Source organism: Rhinolophus sinicus, linkage group LG01 (genome assembly GCF_036562045.2).
Source record: "Rhinolophus sinicus isolate RSC01 linkage group LG01, ASM3656204v1, whole genome shotgun sequence".
Classification (NCBI taxonomy): Eukaryota; Metazoa; Chordata; class Mammalia; order Chiroptera; family Rhinolophidae; genus Rhinolophus; species Rhinolophus sinicus.
Genome location: NC_133751.1, coordinates 73,866,352 through 73,890,479, shown reverse-complemented (window position 1 = coordinate 73,890,479; position 24,128 = coordinate 73,866,352). Strand labels below are relative to the sequence as shown.

The window sequence follows — 24,128 nt, the reverse complement described above, 5'->3', positions numbered from 1 at the left end:
ATTCACTTTTTACTGTAAAATGAGCAGAAAATGGTTAGTATCCAAAAATGAATTCTATGAAGAGACCCATATTTATTCTATGGTTTTTAAGGACTGATTTTTCTCCCCACTGGCCATGCCATTTTGAAATGCCAAAGGGTCTCATCCCTGGATTCAATTATTTCAATTAGGTAGCCTAATCTTGGATGTGATCAAATTTCAGAGTCCACATAGTGGGGAGGCTCCCATGAGGCAACCAGCACTGTTCAGCTGCATGTCACCACTGCTGGACAGGCTGCTGGGGTGCCTGCCTGGCACATAACCCTCTGGGACCAAGAAGGAGGAGGTTCCCTCACGGCTGGGTCTTCCTCAGACCATGTTCCTGAAGCTCATTCTCTTAGCACAGCTCTTCATCTCTCCCACCCTCATCAATCCTATTGTTTCAGCTTTCTGCTGGCCTCAGCTTCTCCTTTTCTCTCCATCCTCATGCTGCAATGAATGTTTTCATAATAGAACTTTGCACCCTCATGGGAATATAACTGTAGAAGAAATTCCTTGAACTGGACTTTTGAGGACTGTTCAATACTTTTTGAATCAGTAAAGAAGGAAAGGTGACTCAATAAGAAAACCCTTTGTTTTCCCTTCACTGTTGAAAGAACACAGGTTTCCATACTATTCCAAGTTATTTTAAGAGCATTTGTGGCCATAGAAAAGGTGAGTAAAGATCATTTGGGGCTGTGGATGGAAACAGAAGCAGAGGGGAATCCAGAGAGGAAGAAAAGAAGAAAAATAGAGAAAAGAGGGAGAGAAAGAATTGGAAGTTTTTCAGGCAAATGAGAGGAACAGTTGGCAGGGAGGACAAGATTTAAACCCAATCACAATGACATTCACCTCCAAATTAAAATTGCCTTCTGATTGTAGCTGAAAATCCACAATGCTTTTCTTTTCTTATTTTTATATCATAGTCGTCTCAGGTTGACATAATTGCCTTTTGGGGTTTCATCAGCATTCAGCAAAATTAGAGTTTCTCCATTTCAAAATGTTCTATTTCCAGAAGGGAATCTATCTAAAGCCTCTTTTTTTTTTTTTTTAAACACATAACAGGTGGTTAGCTGTTAATAACTTTTTATCTAAAAGTGACGTAATTATCCCATGTGTTGCATTCCTATTGCTAGCTGTCCTATTACTGACTTTTTAAAATCAGACTTCATTTAATAATAAACTAGCATTTGAAATCATTATTTATTCATAATTCTAGTCTGCTGCCAACTCCACCCTAGGTTCTTTCACAGAATAGTCGTCTGTTCTCACTAGATTTTGCCCTGCTGCCGGGGACAGTCCACGTGAGGGTAGACACTGGAGAAAAGAAAAAGTATCAAAGCAGATATGCTGTGTCTTTTTTGAAAGTAGTTTATCTTTTCATTCCATATTCACATGAAGAATTCAAGATTTGTAAGTGACCATCTTGTGGGAAGAAGGGTCCAGCTGAGTAAAGTAGCAGGCAGGCTCCTTGGTCTCAACAATAAGGTGGGGGGCGCTATGGCTTCAGAGGAACAGGTGGTCCTTACATCGGAGACCCCTAAATTTAATTGTATCAACTCATTGAGGGAGATCAGGCCTTGGCAAAGGGAGGAAACGTAACCAAATCTGAATAGGCTGCTTTTTCAAATTGATGCCAATTGGTTGAATGGCGATGAGAAACATACTTTTGAATTAAAAAATTGTTTTCTCCAAAATGAAAGTTGTTTTTTTTGTTGTTTTTTTTTTTAAATAACTATTTATCAAAATGCAACTGTGAGCATGGACTCAGAGCAAATGAGGTTAACATGATAAAAAGAAGAGCACCTGCTCACAGAGCGTAGTCTGTCAGTCAGCTGTTCACTCTGCCTTGCACTGTGAAGTAGCCATGAAATGGGCTTCCTGAAGCAAACAGATGGGCAAGGCCATTTCCCAATGAAACTTTGTATACAAAACAGGCAGCACGCAGTATTTGGCTCAGGTCTACCCTACAAGTCACGGGCACAATCATATACTCGTATGAGAGTCATCACAACTCCCTGAGGTTAGTGGGTGAAGAAACTGTGGCTCAGATAAATTAATTGACTTACTGAGAATGACACAGGAAAATAGTGCTAATGAATTCTTCCAACCAGGACTTCCTCTTTTAAGTCGGATACTACCACATCAAAGCTGTGTAGTCCAGAGGTAATTTCACTGAGGCAACAGCACAGTCTTATTAACTTTTCTTAATTCAGAATAATCCAATTTCCAGGCAATTTGTGTCAGTTGAGATTATTATTTTCTCCTAAGAGAGAAACACCAATATTTTAATTCTCAAACTCTATTATTTTTCCAAACGCTATGAGTTCACACTGAGAGCAGGGTTTGAACATTTACTCACAGTATGACTTAGCTGCACAAAGAAAATAGCTTTTTAATTCTTTAAAACTGCATTTATCTTTTTCACAACCTCCAACCATACTGGGGAGGAAGATTTTTTTCAACTGGCCAGTTTAAATAGTTCTGCCTCTTCTGGTTTCAACAACCCTTATTCAGTCTTTTCAAAAAGTTGAATTCCCTGTTAGGGCTTTTTAAAATGTGTCTCACATAATTTAGACTTTTAGGCAAGTACTCAGTCTTTCAGATCTTATGCCTTACTCCTCTCAAGTTCATGGGTGTGGAGGGGGCTTGACCCTGTCCTCATAGAGGTGGGTGAGGGACACGTGAAAGATGGTGGGAAGATTCGCATCTCAGATCCAGAGATATCGCCTGGATCTCCATGGTCTCTTGCAGAATATATGAAGTGGTCTGCTCCCCAGATTGGTCACTGCTGATGGACAACTGCCTGCAACAGGTTTTGAGGGTTACATGCTAATATCACAGTCAGAATCTATAGTATCACCATCTTTACCCAGTCATAAAATCCTTATCTATGGTGGCCACTTTGCCATGACCCCAGGCCTCTGCAACCCACCAGCAATTTCAACATCTCTTCATCACTTTTGGAGTATGAAGGAAATTCTGGGATCGCAGAATGCCCTGCAGACCATCTACCTCTGGCCTTACAGCAAGGACGTGCATAACCACCATGTGGTATGTTGGAAGTACCTGAAGGTTTGAAGACTTCCATTCAGTCTTCCCAGGGAAGCATGATCAGCCTGGATGGACTCAGGCCACTCATATCCATGTGAATATATCCAAAGTCAACTCCTTGTTTTTAAATTTAGGCAGATAATAAGGGCCCTTATTCCTGGTCCACTCACCCTCCTCTCTGTCCTTACCCACCAATTACCAGGACTACAAACAGCAGTTTCTTTCATTCTCTCTCTCTCTCTCTCTCTCTCTCTCTCTCTCTCTCTCTCTCTCTCTCTCCTTCCCTCCCTCCCTCCCTCCCTCCCTGAAAATGCAAATGAAACTCTGCAATCAAGTTGTATAGGCCTCACTCATGTTATGTTTCATAAGGAAATAAAAGAATCTAGAAAACCCTGTTTTAACAAAGCCAGGCTTTCAAGACTGTTGTCTTATGTAAACTTCTATTTGTAGTATCAGAAGCTGAATATTAATTTCCTTTTCTCTGTGATTTCCCCTTTTAGTATTCTTATTCCCTCCCTGAGGTAGATATATTCCCAAAACTGGATAGGAAATTAAGTGTGAATACATCACACACACACATTTAAAAAACATAAATTCTGTTACATGCTCACCATTACATCTCTCTCACTATACTGACAGATTTTTGTAATACTAAATTCCTACATTACTAAAACATTTTTCATTATTTATACTTTGAGTTGTGTGCTTCTTGATGACACAAGGAAATAAATCTGTAAGACATGTTCAAATGGAAAGTTGTACTGCAGCGAGAGAAACCCTTTCACAATTCATGAATTTTTTTTAAGAGCAATAATGGAGAACTGCGTATTTTCACTTCTTATATAGATTGTATTTGGTCCCTAGTCCTCACTCCATAAACTTTTGAAAATAGATAAGGGGGGAGGGCGTTCTAGAAACTATGATGTAAGCTAGCCAAGGTAGCATAATAAATGCATTTGAAATCTTTACATTCTCACATCCTAGATTAGAATTCAAGCCACTGAATGAGCACATGGCACTTTTCTATAACCTAAAAAGTCAAAATTTCAGGTCTCTGAGTGATAAGAGGTCATCTTATTTCAACTTTCTAGAGTCAAGATTGAAATAATTTCCTCCTACTCAGGACATCATAACTATCTTCTCTTTGACTATTTTATATTCAGAAAGTTTATTTTGCAATTTTAATTTTTCAAAGTTCCTTTTCTGACAGCATGTTAATTTATCCTAATACTTTATTAAATGAGTAAATAAAGTATAATGCCATGTATGGATGAAGAATCACACTCACATTTTATGATATATCCAGTGTGCTACAAAGAACTGAAATTAGGATTCCGTTTTCTAAGTTTTAGACCAGCTAACTGCCATTATCTCAAAATCACTATCTTCTTACATTTCTTCTGTAATATTTTGGTTCGCCACATAAAGATTTATTATAAGGAGTTATTTAGTCTACTCTCATCTTTCTCTATCCGAGTAGAATTTCAAATGCTATGTAGGAAACAGAACTGCTACTACCTTATGTGTTAATCATTTTATAATTTTACTCTGAAGCTTTGGGGAGTCGTGACTGTGTCATATTCAAATCTGTGTTATGAGTCATGTGGTAATAAGGGGTTTGCCCTAGTTACATTTCTAATTAAAGTTTTCTTGATAGCTTCTTTTTTGTGACTATTTGATCATTTTTGAAATATTTGAGCCTTTCCAATGTTCTTATTCATTAGATGAACTCAACAGTCTCATAATGTTTTAAATATTACTTCATATTTTGGCCAAACATCATAAGCCCTGATTTCCTTTATTACTCTTTTCCTGCTTGCTTTTGATATGTTTTTGTTAGACTATCCATTAATTTCTATACTAAGCTTTATTATGAACTCTCATCTCATATCAGGTTTACTCCTGAGTTTACATCTTGTACTGTACCTTGAAAATATAACCACCTATTTGTAAATTCTGGCAAAAAAAGGATAAGACATCAGCATTACATTTAAGCTATCAACAATAAAATTGTTTCTGACTTAATGCAAATTATGGTATGTGACAAATTCATGTTGCAACACACAATTGTTGAATCTTTGTATGTAGAGTCTCATATCTAATATACTGTTTTAAGACAATTAAGTGTCCCCTGATTATGAGATAAGTAGAAATACATTGTCAGCAAGAGCTACTTCCTGGTAGCTAGACTGCCTTATTAAGAATCCAAGAAGAACAGTAATTTCCTGGGAGCAAATAGAGTTACATAGAAAGAAATGCCACTTTTGGGGAATCCTAAACACTTTTACATTCTCTCTCTCTCTCTCTCTCTCTCTCTCTCTCTCTCTCTGTCTCTCTCTCTGTCTCTCTCTCTCTCTCTCTCTCTCTCTCTCTCTCTCTCACACACACACACACACACACACACACACACACACACAGACCCACCCTTTCTTAATGAGATACTGAAAACATGTGACCCATCCTTCATTCCATTCTGTATTCCTTTCCAGGAACTAGGACTTGTTAGGTAAGGTAGCACCTGCTTTTTCCCCCCTTTCTCCTTAGAGTACTTTTGCATTTCCCATAGTAGTGCATTCTTTCTACCTTGTTAATCACCTCAAACTAGTCAAGCAGAAAAGCTCTCATTTTCTTAGTCACCAACAGGTAGGTAAGAATTAACTGAAGTTACATGAATATCTGTTCATTTTTCTACGAAAGCAGAGACAGAGCCTGTCTCTTCCACCACCAAATCATGAATGACCAGCACAGGGTCTGGCTGTGTGATACCATGCATGTCCATTACATGCTTCACATAATGGTGTTATTCACATGCAAAAGAGGCTCCTGAAATTTTTAAAAGATTAACTCTTTTGATTCATATATACGTATATGTGTGCCACATTTCTCTTAATAAAACAAGATGTTTTTACTCACAACATTCTCAACATTCTCATTTGTGAAATCTCTCCTACCTTTCCCTTGGCGATACGATTTTATGAGCAGTAAGGAGAGTCCTTCTGCTTTTTCGCATCTGCTCGCTGATTCAAACTCCCTCCAGTTTCAATTTTCTCATCAACAAAATGGTGAGCATGTAAGAAGCAACCCCTTCCTCAGAGCATGGTTACGAGGATTAAATGCAGCAACATACAAAGTGCTGCCCCAGAGCAGATTTATTCAAAACTGCCTACCAGGCATTCCCGATGTTCAACAAACATTAGGCACCTCCTTTCTTCTTCTCTTTTTATTCCAGCTACAAAAGGGAGTTCCATCAATTCTACAGCCATCTCATCAAGATAAGATGGGATTCTCTGTTTAAACAAAGCCTTTCTGTGCCCTAAAAACTAACCGAAGTTACAGCGTTGGGCTAAACACCAACAACAGTTGTATAGGTGATGGAGAGGTTATTTCAATAAACCACGAAATAATACAAAGTTTAACAAAGAAGAGTTTAATTGGAACATGTAGTACCTCCATCTGCTCCAACATCTTTTATTGAGTCCTAATTATTATTGCCGGAGGCAGATAAGCTTGGGACGAACATGAATGAAGTGAGGTGTGACATTAATTGTTACATTTGAACTCTTACTAGATTAGAATTTGTGAAGCTACACACATGCCATATAATAGCTTTCAGGTCCTTTTTTCTCCTTTTTTCAAAAGATTATTCTATTTTAGGTGTATTGATATGCTATTAAAAAATAAATTTTGCTCAGGAAAGATGTGCCCTGCGACTTTGTTTCATGTGAGAGCAAGGGATACAGCCCTACCAGGCTAGTAGCCAGATGCAATTCATATTTACTTTCCCAAGTGCAGGTCCAAGCCCATCTGCAGATAAATATATCATTACAGCCCCGAAAATACTGTCCTTGTCATGAATAAAAACAAAAAACTGTCTTTGGAAGAACTGATCTCAAGGAACGAAAGTAAATTCAGAGGACGAAGAAAATGAACCAACATTTCAAAAGTAATAGGCTAGGCACAAAACTCTCCCAGTAGGAACTATTGTTCATATTTCACAGATAAATAGGCTCATGGAGGTTATGTGGAAGTCATGCAGCTAGCAAGTGGAGGAGCAGAGATTCAAACTCAGCCAGGTTGGTTTCTTTCCTCTCCAACATGGTTCATTGTACTGCTCCTCCCTGTTTTATGAGCAACAGACTCAGAGGACAGTTGCTAGGATCAAATTAATAATGTAGATGAAACGTGCTTTGAACGCTGAAGGACGGAGGCTTCTGGTAGGCATATGGACACACTCTGTCCCAGTTTCTCAGTCAGTAAAATGCAATGGTATGAAAAATATAATTAGATGAAGTTCTAAGCACACATTAGAAAGTTAAAATACTGTAATATATTGTAATTCTGTTTATGCTTATTTATAATAAAGAAGCAGTGAGCCACATGCCTGGAGACCCTCTTTCCTTACCTCTTACTTTTCCTCGTCACTGTCCTTCTCCCTCTTCTTCTATCACACATACTTGAAGAGAGAGCAGTCCTCAGATTGAATTTCCAAGCAAATAAAAAGAAAAGATGAAGAGGAGAGTGTTTAAAGTCTTCAGGGAGGAACAAACTTGTCATTCAGAGTTTAGGGCACTGCTCTGAGAATTCTTTCAGAATTACAATATAATTACTTATTTAATTTATAAGCTCCTTAAGGGCAGAGGTGGTATCTTAAGGTTCTTTGTATTCCCAGCATCTAGCACAGTAAATAAAACTTAATAAATGTTTACTCTTGATGGGGAATACATGCGCGCGCGCGCGCGCGCGCGCACACACACACACACACACACACACACACACAACTGATAGCAAATTCCTTCCATTCAAGAACTTTTTAGTACCCATCTTGAGATAACTGAGGCAACTATGGTGAGTTTCAAAAAGCAGATTAGGAGTTCCAGGCTTTGAAAGAGAAAACCAAAAGGATTATAAATTTTAATTAAGAGGCCAATAGGCAAGGGAAATTTTTTCTTTCAGGAAGAGAATAGACAGTATCAAATTCTACAGTGAGGTCAAATAAGATATATAAGGAAAAGAGTCCAATGTATTAAGCAACAAGAAGGACACTGTTAACTCAAAAACAGTAAATTAATTCAGTCTTCTAGTATGGCTGTAGTTACATTTACTGCAATAATGTCTACAATGTCTAAATCACTGCAGATCTTATTTACATGGAAAACCAAGTCATCATAATGAATGCATTCATCCATTCAACAAACTGAGCACTCACCATCTCTGCGCTGGGCACTGGGGATAAAAAGTAGATAAATATCTGAGTTTTCAGAACACCAGTCATCTAATGTACCGTTTTTCTCCAACTTTGATGTGCATCACAATCATCTTGAGTAGCCTTCCGGAAACATATATTTCTTTGGGTTATCCCAAGACTGAATGAATTTGAATCATCTATTAAGGTGATGCAAAAGCAATTGTGGTTTAAAAGGTTAAAAATAATTGCAAAAACTGCAATTACTTCTGCATCAACCTAATACTATAACACCAAGTTATCTATATTTTTATAGTTTTTATGTATGCTAATAAATTTAAAGTAAGTCTCTTGTAGATAGAATATAGTTCAATCTTATTTTCTCATTGTTGTTGTTTGTTTTGTTTTACCAATTCAGCCACTCTGTCTTTTGATTGAGGAGTTTAATCCATTTATGCTCAAAGTAATTGTTAGTAGGAGAGGACTTATTGCCACTTTGTCAGTTGTTTTCTATCTGTATTGCAGCATTTCTGGTCCCACTTCACTTATCTGGCTGCCTTCCTTTATGTCATTAATTCTTTTTTTTTTTTTTTTTTTTTTTTTTGTGGCATGCTTTTTCTTTCTTCCTCATTTTCTTTTGTGTATCTTCTGTAGGTATTTTCTTTGTGGTTGTGATAGGCCTTATGTAAAGCATCATATTTTGAGCTAATAATAACTTAACTTCAATTGCATACAAAAACTCGACACGTTTACTTCTCTCTCCCACACTTTATGTTATTCATCATAAATTAACGTCTTTTTTACTGTGTATCCATAACATATTTCATAGCTAGTTATTTTTTTATATTTGTCTTCTAACTTCCATACCAGAATTAAAAGTGATTTAAACACCATCATTACAGTATTGCAGTATTCTGTGTTTGTCTACATATTGACCTCTACCAACAACCTGTATATCTTCATATGCTTTGGGGTTGCTGTTTAGTGTTCTTCATTTCAACTTAGAGGACTTCCTTTAGCATTTTTGTAAGTCAGGTCTTGTGCTGATGAAGTTTCAGCTTCTGTTTATCTAGTAAAGTCTTTATCTCTCCTTCATTTTTTGAAAGATATTTTTGCTGGATATAGTATTCTTGTTTGGTAGTTTTTGTTTTTTCTTTCATCACTTTGAATATGTTATCCCACTGCCTTCTGGCATACAAGGTTTTTGCTGAGAAATCTGCTAACAGTCATGTAGGAGTTCCCTTGTATGTGACATGTAGCTTTTCTCTTGCTGCTTTCAAAATTCTTTGTCTTTGACTTTTGACACTGATTATAAGGTGTCTCATTATGGATTTCTTTGAGTTCATCCTAATTGGGTTCTGTTAGGCTTATTGAATCTATATATCCATTTTCTTCCCCAAACTTGAGAAATCCATTACTTCTTTAACCCTTTCACTATGTTAGTCGATTTCAAGTGTTGTTGTTTTTTTCACAATGTGTCAAAAATCCACAAAAAATAAAAAGTTGATATTTTGACTATTTTATGCTATATATTCAAACTCCACAGTACAAGGAAAACATTGTTTTTTGAACTCATGAGGTAAACTCGAACAACACAGTCAGTAGATAGAAATATTCATTTGGATATATCTGAACGTCACAGCAAAGAAGTTAAATAAGCTTTCTGCTCCCTTTCTCTCCCTCTTTCTAGGTCTTCCCTAATGCATGTATCGGTCCATTTGTTGGTGTCCTATATGTCCCTTCAGCTTTCATCACTCATTTTTACTTTTTTTCTTTTACTTCCTCTGACTGAACAATTTCAAGTGACCTATCTTTTAATTTGCTCCTTTCTTCTGCTTGATAAGTCTGCTGTTGAATCCCTCTAGTGATTTTTTTAGCTCAGTTATTGTACTCTTCAGCTCCAAATTTTGTGTTTCATTCTTTTTATAATTTCTATCTCTTTGTTGATATTCTCATTTTGTTCATGTATTGTTTTCTTGACCTTGCAGAATAGCTTTATGAAGATTATTTTGAACCCATTGTAATTAATTTACTTCTATTTCATTAGAATTGGTTTCTGGAGATATTTTTTTGTCCATTGATTGGGCCATTTTTTTCTTTTTCTTTATGTGTCTCAGAGCTTAGTGTTAATATCCACACATTTGAAAAATAACCTTCTCCCTGTCTCTATACATTGGCTTTGTGTAAGGAAAGACCCTCAACAATATGTCCAGTTAGGATTCTGGGGCCCTCTACAACCATTTTGGGAAGTAATTTTTCAGAGCCTGTGCATGAAATTTCTCAATTAGAGAGACTTGCTGATTTCTTCAGAAGTTCATAATCTCTTGCCCCTACTGATATCTGTCTGTGGCATTGCTTGTTATCTGGTTCTTCAGCAGCAAGCTGAAGTCACCAGGCATGAAAGTGTACCAGCTCCCTATCAGCACCCTGTAAAGCCAGAATGACAGAAACACACTGCACTCCTCTTCTTCCTCCCTGATAGAGAAGCCTCAAGTTGTGTGCTTTCTCCCAGTTACACCAAGCCATCAGTGAACCCCAGGCATTCAAACTATGCTGGTTCGCTAAGCTCCCAGAGTGAGGTAAGAAAGATACCAGTTCTCTGAGCTGCCCTCTGAAAAGCTGGAACTTTGGTACATATGCTCCACTCTTCTGTTTCTCCTGCAAAGTAGAAGTGGTGAGCCAGAGCAATCTCTCCTGGCACTGAGCTGTGCTGGGGTGGGGGAGGGATTGACATGGTAAAGGAAAATGGTTCTTAACCATTTCAAAGCAGCTGCTCTCAGCTTTATGTTCATTGGAGCACTGCAAATTCTTAATTGGATTTGGAAATTTCATAAAGGTATTTTGCCTTATATATCATTGTTAAATCAGTATTTCTATGGGGGGATGAGAACGTGGACCTCCTGTTCTGCCATCTTGTTAATGTCTGCTCATATTTTATTTTGTACACTAAAAAATGAGGGCAGGGGTGGCTGGATAGCTCAATTGGTTAGAGTGCGAGCTCTCAACAACAAGGTGGGTTGCGGCCCCTGCAATTAAACATTGAAATCAGCAACTGGACTTGGAGCTGAGCTGCACCCTCCACAACTAGATCGAAGGACAATGACTTAGAGCTGATAGGCCCTGGAGAAACACACTGTTCTCCAATATTCCCCAATAAAATTTATTTTTAAAAAAATAATGGCAAATTTCAGACATTTTAAAATATTTTATTCAAAATAAATAATTTGAATAAAAAAGGAAAGAATGTTTTGAAAGAAACCATTGTGAACAAATAAACTGACAAATTTTAGGGTCAATTTGAATACAGATTGACTCTAAAAAACAACAAAAAAAATCATGTGATATAAAAACTAGATAAAAATAAAATAGTGTAAATAGTACTATGTAAAATGGGAGAGAGTAATAGGAATTAAAGCTTCCTGAGCCATGTGAATTATACTAGTAAAAGATAGGAATTGATTAAATTAACTGTCAATTAGGTGTGCACATTCTTATAATGATTTGGATATGTTTCTCAGGTCATAATCCCAAGAAAAAAACATACCTGTTCATTCCTCTTCTGCCATTTAGTTCAGCAGCTTAAGAAAGTAATAAATCATCAACTACTATTCTCTACTATCTATTGTAACAGGCAGATATACTATCAATAAAGATGTTTCAATGATTATCTTCCCTCTTCAGAGAACCCTGAGCACCTGACTTATCCTTTCCACCAGAAGTTAAATGTTTCCTACTCATCCATCCTCACCTCTTCTTTTTAAGCTTGATTCAGGATTCAGTTTCTTTATTTCTATCCAAAGTAGCAGAGTATAATCAGTGGTACATATCATAATTACCCAGAGAATGCTTTGCAAAACATGTGTTCTGGATTCTACATTGACATTCCCAGATGTACTTATACAATAGAACTGAGAGGAGTCCCAGCCAGTAATGTTCTTTAAAAGTTTCTCTTCACCCAAGTTACCCTGATGCATAGTCCATGAGCATCAAATGAGATCCATTTGCATTTTCCAGGACACCATGCAGCAAGATATCATTCATAGTAATGCTCTATCATATACGGAATCTACCCTTAAAAGTAGCTTCCTACAGTAAAATCTCAAGAGATCATTCTTCATCTATAAGGTGTACCTTCCAAAATTCCTTTTTTAAAAATTTTTGCAACAATATACTCTCATTACAAGACATTGAAAAAAAGAAAAAATACAGTTCTTGTTAATTCTTTATCTTTCACTTTTTATTCTAATATTTATGTATGTGCATGGATATGTATACTATTGCTAAAAATTTAAATCATGCTTTATATACCAGTTTGTTCTTGTCTTTCTTCATGTAATATTATAGTGTGATTATTTTTCAATGTCTTTACAAAAATCTTCCAACACTTGAATTTTTGTTTCATATTGCATTATATAAACATACTATGATTTATCTACCTAGTCTACACTGTTGAACATTTAATAGTTTTCCATTTTTTACTAAGATAAATAATGATGTAGAGTTCTTTAGGATAAATCTTTGCACTCTTCATAAAAGAGATTCTCAGGAATAGAATTAATGGGGGTGAACATCTTTAAAACTCTGCATTCCATATAGTTGTATTATGGTTCTATTATTTATATAGATCTTTATTTCTTTATAGAGGATTATACTACCTTAGAAACGCTACACTGTTTTATAGATCATTATGAAATATGTGTTCTGAGGATAGAACACTTTAATCTTCATAGAGTAGAATGAGGTCCCAGGAAAATAAGAGACACGAACTCTTTTCCCTTCATTACAACTTACTTGCTCTGTGGCCTATAGCAATTGAATGAACTATTTTGTTGAAAAACTGGCTCAAGTTTCTACAGAGTAAGAAAAAAAAGAGAAATTTACACTCTCATTCTCTTGAAGTTTGGACTGTGTGTTGCAAAATTCAAGCAGACAAAATGAAATTTAAAAAGAATTGAATTTAACACACAAGAACAATCAAGTAACTATATTGCTTTAGGGGTAAAATTACAAAGAATTATATTTAACATATCTGTAGATGTTTCCAGAAACTGAACCATCTTGCCTTTCATAAGCAGGAATTTTCCTTTCTGCTTAAATACCTATAGTTTTTCACTTACCAAAGCAAATTCACTTTAGAAAGTTACCATTGTTCCATAATTATTACTTAACTAATTTTTATTTAAGATTATAGCTTACATACATTTTCTTGTTCCTTTCTCAAATGCTCATTTAAAAGCAATAAAGGAAATGGACTAATTGTTTTTAAAGTACTAACAATAGAAAGTCTCCTAAGGTGATGCTGATTTGGTGGAAGCAGACAGGAAGCAGAACCTATGTGAAATGAAATATTTGTTGCAGTTTTTCTTTTAATAATTGTTTTATTTTTCAATTACAGTTGACATACAATATTATATTACTTTCAGGGGTACAATATAGTGATTAGACATTTATACAACTTACAAAGTGATCACCCCGATAAATTGAGTACCCACCTAACACCATACATAGTTACTACAATATTATTGACTATATCCCTTATGCTATAATTTACATCCCCATGACTATTTTGTAACTACCAATTTGTAATTAATCCCTTCACCTACCCCTCAACACCCTCCCAACTGGCACTGTAACTATAAGTCTGTTTCTGTTTTGTTTGTTTATTTTGTTCTTTAGATTAGACATGTAAGTGAAATCATATGACATTTGTCTTTCTCCGAGTGACTTATCCACTCAGCACAATACCCTCCAGGCCAATCGATGTTGTTGCAGATGGCAAGATTTCATTCCTTCATATGGCTGAGTAATATTCCATTGTATATATGTACCACCTCACCTTTATTCATTCACCATTGATGGAAACCCAGGTTGCTTCCACATCTTGACTATTGCAAATAATGCTGCAAGGAACACATGGATGCACATGTCCCTTCGAAATAATGTTTTGGATTTCTTCAGCTAAATACCTAAAAGTGGTATTACCAGGTCTTTCTTTGTCTCTTTTTATAGCCTTTGTTTTAAAGTCTATTTTGTCTGGTATAAGTATTACTACCCCAGCTTTTTCTTTTCTTTTTTTTCATTTACATTTTCATGAAACATCTTTTTCCATACCTTTACTTTCAGTCTGTGTTTGTCTTTCCATATGAAGCAATTGTCTTGTAGGCAGCATATGTAAAGGTCTTGTTTTCTTATCCATTCAGCCACCCTATATCTTTTGACTGGAGCATTTAATCCACTTACATTGAAAGTAATTGTTGACAGAAAGGTAGTTATTGTCATTTTATTATTCACATTTTTCAATTTTTTGTCTTAAAGATTCCTTGTAATACTGGTTTGATGGTGATGAAGTCCTTCTGCTTTTTCTTGTCTGGGAAGCTCTTTATCTGTCTTAGTTCTAGATGATAGCTTTGCTGGGTGAGTAAGCTTGGATGTAGATCCTTGCTTTTCATCACTTTGAATATTCTGTGCCAATCCCTTCTGACCTGCAAAGTTTCTGTCGAGAAATCAGCTGACAGTCTTATAGGAGCTCCCCTGTAGGTAACAAATGGCCTTTCTCTTGCTGCTCATAAGATTCTTTGTCTTTAAACATTGGCATTTTATTTATTTATTTTTTTTTTAATTAAAGTTTATTGGGGTGACAATTGTTAGTAAAGTTACATACATAGGTTTCAGGTGTACAATTCTGTAATACATCATCTATATATCACATTATGCTCACCCTTTTGGCTAAGACCAAGTGTAGAAACTGGAGTAAATAATGATAAATTTAGCCTACAGTGAGGTACGGTGAGAAAAGCTTTTCAGAGAAAGTGATTTTTGAACAGACAAAAAAGGAATGAGCCTTTATAGCACTGAAAAGAAGAAACACATTGAAGCCATCGAGGATAGCATGTTGCATTAAAAAAAATAATAATAACAGAATTATACAATATGACTATACTATAAATAATCAGAAAAGTCTCACATTAGGTAAGAATTCTCTATTAATAAGGGTTCTCTCACTGTTTACCATCAGATATTGCTTCTCTGTCTATTGTAACCCTAAGAGGTCACTAGAAATTGTTTTATTTAGTGCTTTTGTGCAGATATTTTGCACAACTCTCTCCAAACTAAAACTAATTTTTAAATGAAATTGTAACAAAAAAATGAAAAACAAAAAAATCAATGATGGTACTAGATCCAGATGGGCCATGAACCTTCAGGATTTGAGATGCATGCCACAAGCGATAAGTAACTGAGCAGAACTTCAAGAAATTGATGACACATAAGAGACAGTTAGCCCATAGCTCAGACTTCCTGCACGGTGCAACATTTCCAGCAGAGCTGAATGCAGTACAGAAGAGAAACTGGAATCCTTCCAAAGTCTCACTTTCTGATCAGGACTTTGATCTCTTTGGAGGGAGGTCTGATGCAAATACAAAGTATTTATTACTAACTTTTCACAGAAAAGTTATGTCAGAAAAAATTTAAGAGCTGAAGAGTAAAATTTCAACCTAAGGAAACAACATTATTTTATGACTAACAGCCTTTTAAATTAAAAAAAAAGAAAAAAAAACTAAATGCTATAAGCAATTAACACCTTTCATACTAATGGGGTGTTTCTGTACAAGTGCCTCTGAAACATTAAGGTGGAGGATGGCTGGCAGACTCCAGGGCGCTGCCAGCCACAGGGCGCTGCCAGCCACAGAGCACCTCTGCAGCCACCGTTCATCTGCATCAGCAGAGGCTGCAATTCAAAGATATTCAAGTTCTCCTCCCCCTCTTGATGTGCACCTGTTCATTTCCTTTTTCTTTTTATCCCCCTCCCCCATGAAAATCAAATTTTATCATTTAATATTTACAATTTAAAAAACTACATAGAAAAAGACAACTTAAGCTGCATTGGGAGAGAGAATGGTGGAATCGCACCCTGTTTCCCTAATATTTTCTAGAATGAAGCATGAGTCAAGAAAAGGAAAACAAGGAGAATTTGATGGTCTATTTAGTGGGAGCTAGAAAAACGTGCATTTCAGATATGGAACTATAGAATACATGGTGGAAAGTTAGGCGGGAGCACCTCCTAGGACCAAGTTATTGGGAATTCTCAGATTGAGGAAAAGACCTGATACTAATCAGGAATTAATCATATTGCACATTGCATACTTTGGTACATTTATTCTTCATAACAAGCCTAGGTGTAGGAAATACTGCACCCATTTTATGGATAAGGAAGCTGAATATCAGAGAAATTAAGTAAAATATGTTGCTAGTAACTGATAGATTCAATCTCTATAGAATAGTAAAACATATAACACTTTCCTTGTATGGGGGCCACCTCACATGAGTCTCCCTTAGCACCCTTATTTTTTTCTCACAGACATATCCAGATGAAACTCACTACATATAAATTACTGGCATCTGTTCGATAACGACATACAAATCCAGTTCATATTCTGTTACTCCCTTCTCTTTAACTTGGTCATAACAAGTCCATCCCATGTAAGTTGGATTTTTGATTAATGTTTTAATCAAATTCCCCAAAAGACAGAAGGGTCTGGTCATTCCAATCCAGAGGACCATCAGAAAGATTTCCAGTGACTTGTGTATTTAAGTTTAGCTCTTGCTTGCTACATCTGGAATTTTCATCCAATGGTTTAGCATCATGAAAATGTTTAGTAATAATACAACCCAATCCTTTCCACATAGGAGACATTTCAATGAACCCCACTCCTGAAGGTGACCCAACTCCACTCTGAGCAGACCTTCACAATTGGTCTAGAAGGTAAAGACACATAAGCAGGTTATATACATAGCATTTAGTTGTCTTGTTTGTTTTTTAACATAAAATATCCATGAAGAATGTTGGGTCAAAATCTTAATACTTGTCTTGGTAACAATAATAATAATCACTTATTGAGCCCTTATTTGTCAGAAACTGTTTTATTTTATAAGAATAAACTCATTAATTTTTTTTTATCACAACCACATAAAGGTAGGAGTTATTTTCATCCACATTTGTTCAAATGAAGAAAAGGAAGCAAGAACGTATTGAATAATTTGCTTCAGAGCAAAAAATCTGTAAGAATCAGAGTTGAAACTTGATCCCAGGGAGTCTGGCTACATATGCCAAGCCTTTACCCTACACCCTGCCACCTGCACTAAGTGAACTCCACTAGAGGAATCAAAGAATGCATTTCGGGCTTTTCCAAACTCAATCTCACTCTTCAAAAGTCTCTTTCTAAGTACCTTTAGAGGATGGCATTAGATCTTCCTTACGCAGGCACTAGAATCATTTGATTGCAAATATTTAAAAATATAGTAGTAGCTTCAAAGTATATAAGATAATCACCCCGAGAGAAAATACAGTATGAGGTCTGACAATTAAGTTTGCAAACTTGTTACAACGATGTTGCTAACCTTTTTTGATATCAGAGGGATTATTCATTATGAACTTGTACCAACTGGACAAACAGTTAACCAGGTTTACTATTTGAAAGTGCTGAAAAGGCTGCATGAAAAAGTTAGACAACCTGAACTTTTCACCAGCAATTGATGGCTCTTGCATCAAGACAATGCACCAGCTCACATGGCACCTTCTGTGAGGGAGTTCTTAGCCAGTAACTTGTAAACAAATAACTGTATTGGAGCACCCTCCCTTCTCATCTGATCTGGCCCCCCAATGACTTATTTCTTTACCCAAAGATAAAGGAAATATTGAAAGAGAGACATTTTGATGACATTCAGGACGTCAAGGGTAGTACGGCGACAGCTCTGAGGGCCATTCCAGAAAAAAAGTTCCAAAATTGCTTTGAAGGGTGGACTAGGAACTGGTGTCAGTGCATAGCTTCCCAAAGGGAGTACTTCAAAGGTGACCATAGTGATATTCAGCAATGAGGTATGTAGTACTTTTTCTAGGATGAGTTTGTGAACTTAATTGTCTGACCTCATATATCCAACTTAGCAAATGTTTCTACACAGTGCTATATATAGTCCATGCTCTGTGGTCCAAGAAATATTTGCTCTTCAGAATCTTTATGCTCCCACAGCACCTTGCACTCAGGTCTACTATTATGCTACTCACACTGTCTTAGATTTATTGATTTATTCCCTTGCCTTCCTTGCCATATTGACAGAGGACAGAACTTGAGATTTACTTGTTTTTCTATCTCCATACACTAATACACTAATCTGGCAATATCAGGTACTCCCAAATTATTGGTTGAGTGAACAAACAATGTCATCATTCTCCAAGAGTTTACATTATAGTATTAAACATAATAATAGGCATTCTATTTCAAAATTAAGTACTATTAACATGTAATTTAACACAGTGATGTCTCAAGGGTTATAACTAAAAGATTTCTGAAACCTTGCTGAGATTTCCATTCTTTGATGGAAAAAAACAATTCATATTCCAGATTTTCAATTCAAATGGTTTTATTGTGACATTTTGAAAAAGAAGGGCAAAGTATTTCTATTGGTAGTTTGATTCCTATGAATTTGGAAAATATGTGGGTATTTTTTGAGCCTGCAAAACACGTATTTTTAAAATTAAGACTTAAATTACTAATGTTTCTTTGAATTTACAAAATATATTTTTATAGCCAATACACATTAGATTATAAGTAAGCTAGTATATTTTTCTAATTATATCTTAAAAATATTTTCTTAAAAATTAGGTCAATTTTCAGTGATATCTTTCGGGAAAAATATCCTACTGCTGGATTCAGGCAATGAGTGCTGTAATCAGAATCAACGCTGCATTCTGGCCAGACTTTCCTATGATTTCATAACAACTCTTCACACATCCCAGAAATCAAGATTAAATCAGGAAGAACTGACACACATGCTTACAACTACCATATGCCAGGAACTAGCAGTGTTGTTTAAATGGATACTTTATACAGAACTGCCTCTTGCTTCTGATTTCTGTCATCCAATGTAGAATTTGATTACACACAATACTCAGTGTCTCAAAGCTATCTTTTGACATTTTAGCTCCGAAGTAGCTTTGCAGGTAGATGGGTGATTTTTTTTTTCCTGAACTCCTAAAAGAAGTTGTAGTTTTAAGGTAATACTAAAACAATTCAAGAAGCAGTGGAAACAATTTTTTAAATAATGGAGATTCATCAGACAGGGAGCTTCCAATCTTGCTTGGCCTGTTGGTACCTAGCTGTGTGGCCTTTGGCTAATCTCTTACCTCTCTATGCTCACTTCCCCATAAAGAAGGTTCTAGGATTCACTCATTCATTCCAGGTATTTATTGTGCAAGACACTATGCTAAACTGCATAGCAAATGCAAGTAGCCTTCAGGTGGCTAACTAATAGAAATAACCGGTTCTTTCAGGAATTTAATTAGAAGTTATTAAATTGAGACAGATATTACTTCCAGAGACTCAGAATTCCTACATCTTGTCCTGTCAATCATTCTTTTGTAAGCTTTTCCCAAGAGAATTACACATACAAAGAAGAACCAAAATATAGTTCTATTGATAAATCAGTAATGATAATAACAGCTGAAATTTTTAATCACCTACTATGTGTCAGGGCTCATTCTAAGCATTACATGCGTTAACCAATTTGATCCTCAAAGCAAACCTATAAGAAAGTTTCCATTATTACCTCCAATTTTTCATAAGGGAAAACTGAGTCCGACAGAGTCCAAACAAAACTGAGTTAAACAGTAATAAGTGGTAAACTTCAGGATTTGAATCCAGGCCCTGTGTTCTTAACATTCCCTCCATTGCCTCCTTTAACATGATAAGGGCCCAATAATTCAATCCAGAATTTCATTGTGAGAGCTGAACTATAGCAAATATCTTAGCCCCTGATGTCTACCCTATGAAACTAAACCTTGTGTTTCGGTAGGGGATACCCCTTTGGAACTGGCCCTACTACCCCCAGGTGAATACCACTGTCTTCAGTGCTGCCTCAGGTCACAGGATGGGTTTGTCATGCCTGTTAAGACCAATGACAGCAGCAATGTCCCGCGCCCTCATTTCCCCTGGGAAGGGACTCTCAGGCTGTCAAAACAACAACCTCCCTCTGTTCTGCCATTAGCCTGCATGATACATTGCCTAGAAAGGTGTCCCATAGACTCTTTTATCTTTGCTTAGAAAATATTCCCTTTTCTTCCAAATTAGGTCCAGAAAGGCCAAAACTATGCCTGTATTTTGTGTGCATTTGTGAGTTTGTGTTCTCTGTGAAAAGTCATACACGTATGAGAAAAAAATAAACTTCTCTGAATACCCCTCCAACAACTGGACTGTTGTTAATTGAACTAATCCACATGGGGCTTGGAAAAGTGGAATCAAAAGAGTCATCTGGGTTCACAGTATGGGCCCAGGCTCAACTACCCTCTCCCCCATATTCACAAAGGTGGTGACAATGAAAGAAAATGAAAGAGGAAAAATAGCAAGAACTGACCTGAAGCCAACATTCTGCCCCACTAGATAGAAGAGAATAGAACAAAACTACCTGAATTTTGACACATTGATCTATCCATTTGTAAAAATATGACTTACTGAATAGTCTTCTGTCATTGGGGTAGATATACGAGGAGATAAGCAGAAATGGAAGATTCCTGTTACAGGCAGAGTAGATGTGTTGCTATCCCCACATATATAGAGAAAGTACTCTTTCTTTTTCAAACAGATTTCCTTTCTATATTTTCTCTTGTATTAATAGTATAAGATATCCCAGAATCCATATAACAACATTGTAGAAAATATCTCCAAATACATTAGTTCCAGATGTACATGCCTTGTTACATAAGTAAGCACACACCCTAGCCATAATTCCTGAGTGTGGTCTGATATTAATTCTTACATGCCATGTATTTAAATCAAGAGAGATTTATGAGAACCTGTTTCAATTCAAACACTTGTCTCATTAATATATTCAAGACAACCAATGACAATGAATAAAATGGATACATCTGAATATGTTTTGCCCCTTATTTGAGGATGTTCTTTCAGAATTTCACTGTGGATTTGGAGTCTGACTGACAATCCACTGTCACTGATCTGTGCCTTTGCATATGCAACCATCTTTGCTTCCATCCCCTGTCCTTTCATATGCCTGATACACTCTCACTTAGACCTAACGTCCCACATCTCCTGGGAAGCCTTCCTTAGCGGTCCCAACTCATACAATCCATTCTCAGTGCTGTTCCGTATTTCTTACATACTACTCTATCAGAACATATCGCATAACATGCTAACTATTCATGTGCTTGTCTTCCCCTGAGTTTTTCAAAGCCAGGAAATGCTATTCAACTTTACACCACAAGGGCCTCAAGTGCCTTGTTAAATTAAATTGAATAGAAGGTACTATTACATATTTCATAATAGGTGGTGTTGACCAAGGCTAGATTCATATGAAGCTCGTCCATATTTGCAAAAATGTGACTCACATTCACTTTTATTTAAAATAAGTTATTCATACTTCCAAAAATGTTATAAGGAAATAAGATTTAAGAATTTTGAAAATGGAACCATTTATTTTATTGTACGATGATTAGTTTAGTCATCCTAGCAGTATAGCTGGAATTAGGAACCTCAAACTAGCTTAATAAATATAGCTGGTTTCAGTGAAGAATTAAAGAATAAAATCGTACTGTGTTATCAAGGTGCAATAATACATTGCACTTAAATAGCACAGCAGAAGTAAAAGGTTAATTGGAATTTAAACCAAACCCTATTTAAGTAGACTAAACAAGTTTTTAATCAAAAAATAGAATTCAGCATTAAACTCTGTAATAAATAAGTATTACCATCTGAGATGCTGGCTTATACAAATATGATAAATCAGGTTAACTTCATTAGAATACAAACAATTTTGCAATATGTAGGGACAAAGATAGCTAAGGCATAGAAAAAATCTGGTAAGGCACAGTTTACAACATAATTCAGAATATCCCGCCACAAAGTAAAAGCCTAAGTCAGATGTAATTTCTCCAGAGGGATTAATTAATAACACAATGTTAGCCCAATCCAGTTCAAGAATGTGAACATCCCAGGAAGTCACCTCAGATTTTAAAACTTGGTTAAAACTGAGTTCAAGCACAACTCCCTGATACAATCAAATGGCCATTGAATGACAATAAATATAGATCTTTTTAAGGTTTAACTTTTAAATATGAGATTTTATTTGAAAATTTATATTCAATTACTTATTTTGTTACTGCATTAACATGAAAGTTAGTGCATAATAATGTCAATAATTTATTCTGAAGTCAGTAAAAAGAATTGCAGGCTGTCAACAGGTTTAAGAGCTTATGCTAGTCATACCGACAGAAGCAAATCACAGCCTTCTTCAATGAACACTTACAGAATGTCCAAAATTGTCATGCAAGGAAATTCTGTTTTCTCTGAACTTACAGTTTATCCCAGAAAACTCTGGTGTTCATATCCCTGGGATAACAAAAAGCTACAAGTCTTCAACACTGCTTTCTCATCCCCAAGGCATGTGACACAGTTGATGTCTCCATCTTAGAAAAGCTTGAGGAAGGAATGAGGGGATCTTAATGTCCATCTTAAGCAGAGAGAAATGAAAAGTTAACTACTTTTTTCTCTCTCAGAAAAGATCAGCCTCCCAATTAGGTACTTGGCAGGCACTGTATTTCCCACAAATATGAATTTCTCGATATTCTTTTAGTCCATCTAAAAAGCTAAAACTCCTCACCAAGTTGCAAATCATTAGCATTAAGTGACATTTATGAAGTCCTAGATTTGCATAACTGTGCATTGGAAATTGATAATAAAACTGTCTAAAGACAGTTCTCTCCAGAATTATATTCATATAATAATTGTTTTAATCATAGAAAGAGTCATAGAAAGATAACTGCAATTATCTGAACAGTTGCTGCAATCAGCTGCAAGAGCAATAGCCAAGAATACACACAGTGTGACGACACCCAGAATTCAGTACCAGTACTTTCATGCAAAACCGTGACAAGACGCTGCCCGTAGTCCATCTGCTTGTGATAACAAAAGGAGACTGAATTGGAGAACCTCGGAACATGTTAGAAGCTGGGTTTTGATACCTTCAAGCCTACTCTGTATACGCTGCAGCCTTCTACTCTTTGCTCTGGCTTCAACATAATACTTATGACGCTTCCTACTGATGATTTATACTGCAAGTCATGGTGACCATTGAATTATCAATACATATTGTATCATTTGAGGCTATCACATTAGCAATTCCCACAAAATGGCTGCTGATTCCAGAATTCTTCCTTAGGAGGCTAAAAATGCACACACAACATAGGAAATGTCCCTTCTCCCTGTAGTGTAAACAGAAAGGCTAGTTCCCAGATGTCCTGTTAAGGAACTTAATGTCATAAAGTGTAAGAGCTCCAATCAATATCTTTGACAAGTCAGAAGAGCAGCTCAATAGCATTCCCACCCAGCATGGTCAGTTCCATGATGTCAACAGTGAAATTGATGGAGGCAGAGTTCATAGGCCAATGTGCTCAGCAGATGACAGACTTGCCATGTAAAGTGACTGGAGAGTGACATTTTCCACAGCTGCTTAGAGTCAGTAAATATAGGAGTGTGAACACATAGAAGAGAGATTCCTCACATACTATTATAGCTTATTAATTCTTGGAAGATACTTTGACTTCCCATTTCTGTCTCCACCGAAGATCTTCTAAACTGAGCAATATTATCATTCCTTGACTATGGTCTTCACTTGCACACCAAATAATCTTAGGTAGATTTGAGCCCTCCTAAATGAAGGTGATTTAAATTGCTGCTAAATATACTATGGTAGAAAGGAATGAGCACCTATCTAAATATGCCTCTAATTGTTTTACTTTTGCCACAGGGAGATCCTGTGGAAACTTCATAGAAATGAAAAGTTTTCCTGGAGAAAAGCAAATATCTACCTA

General features: G+C 36.2%; 1 pseudogene; it reads left to right on the top strand.

Moving 5' to 3' along the window:
* The first annotated feature begins 2,928 nt into the window (after window positions 1-2,928).
* Window positions 2,929-24,128, top strand: part of LOC109453298 (transcription factor IIIA) — a 44,454-nt pseudogene continuing 23,254 nt past the window's right edge.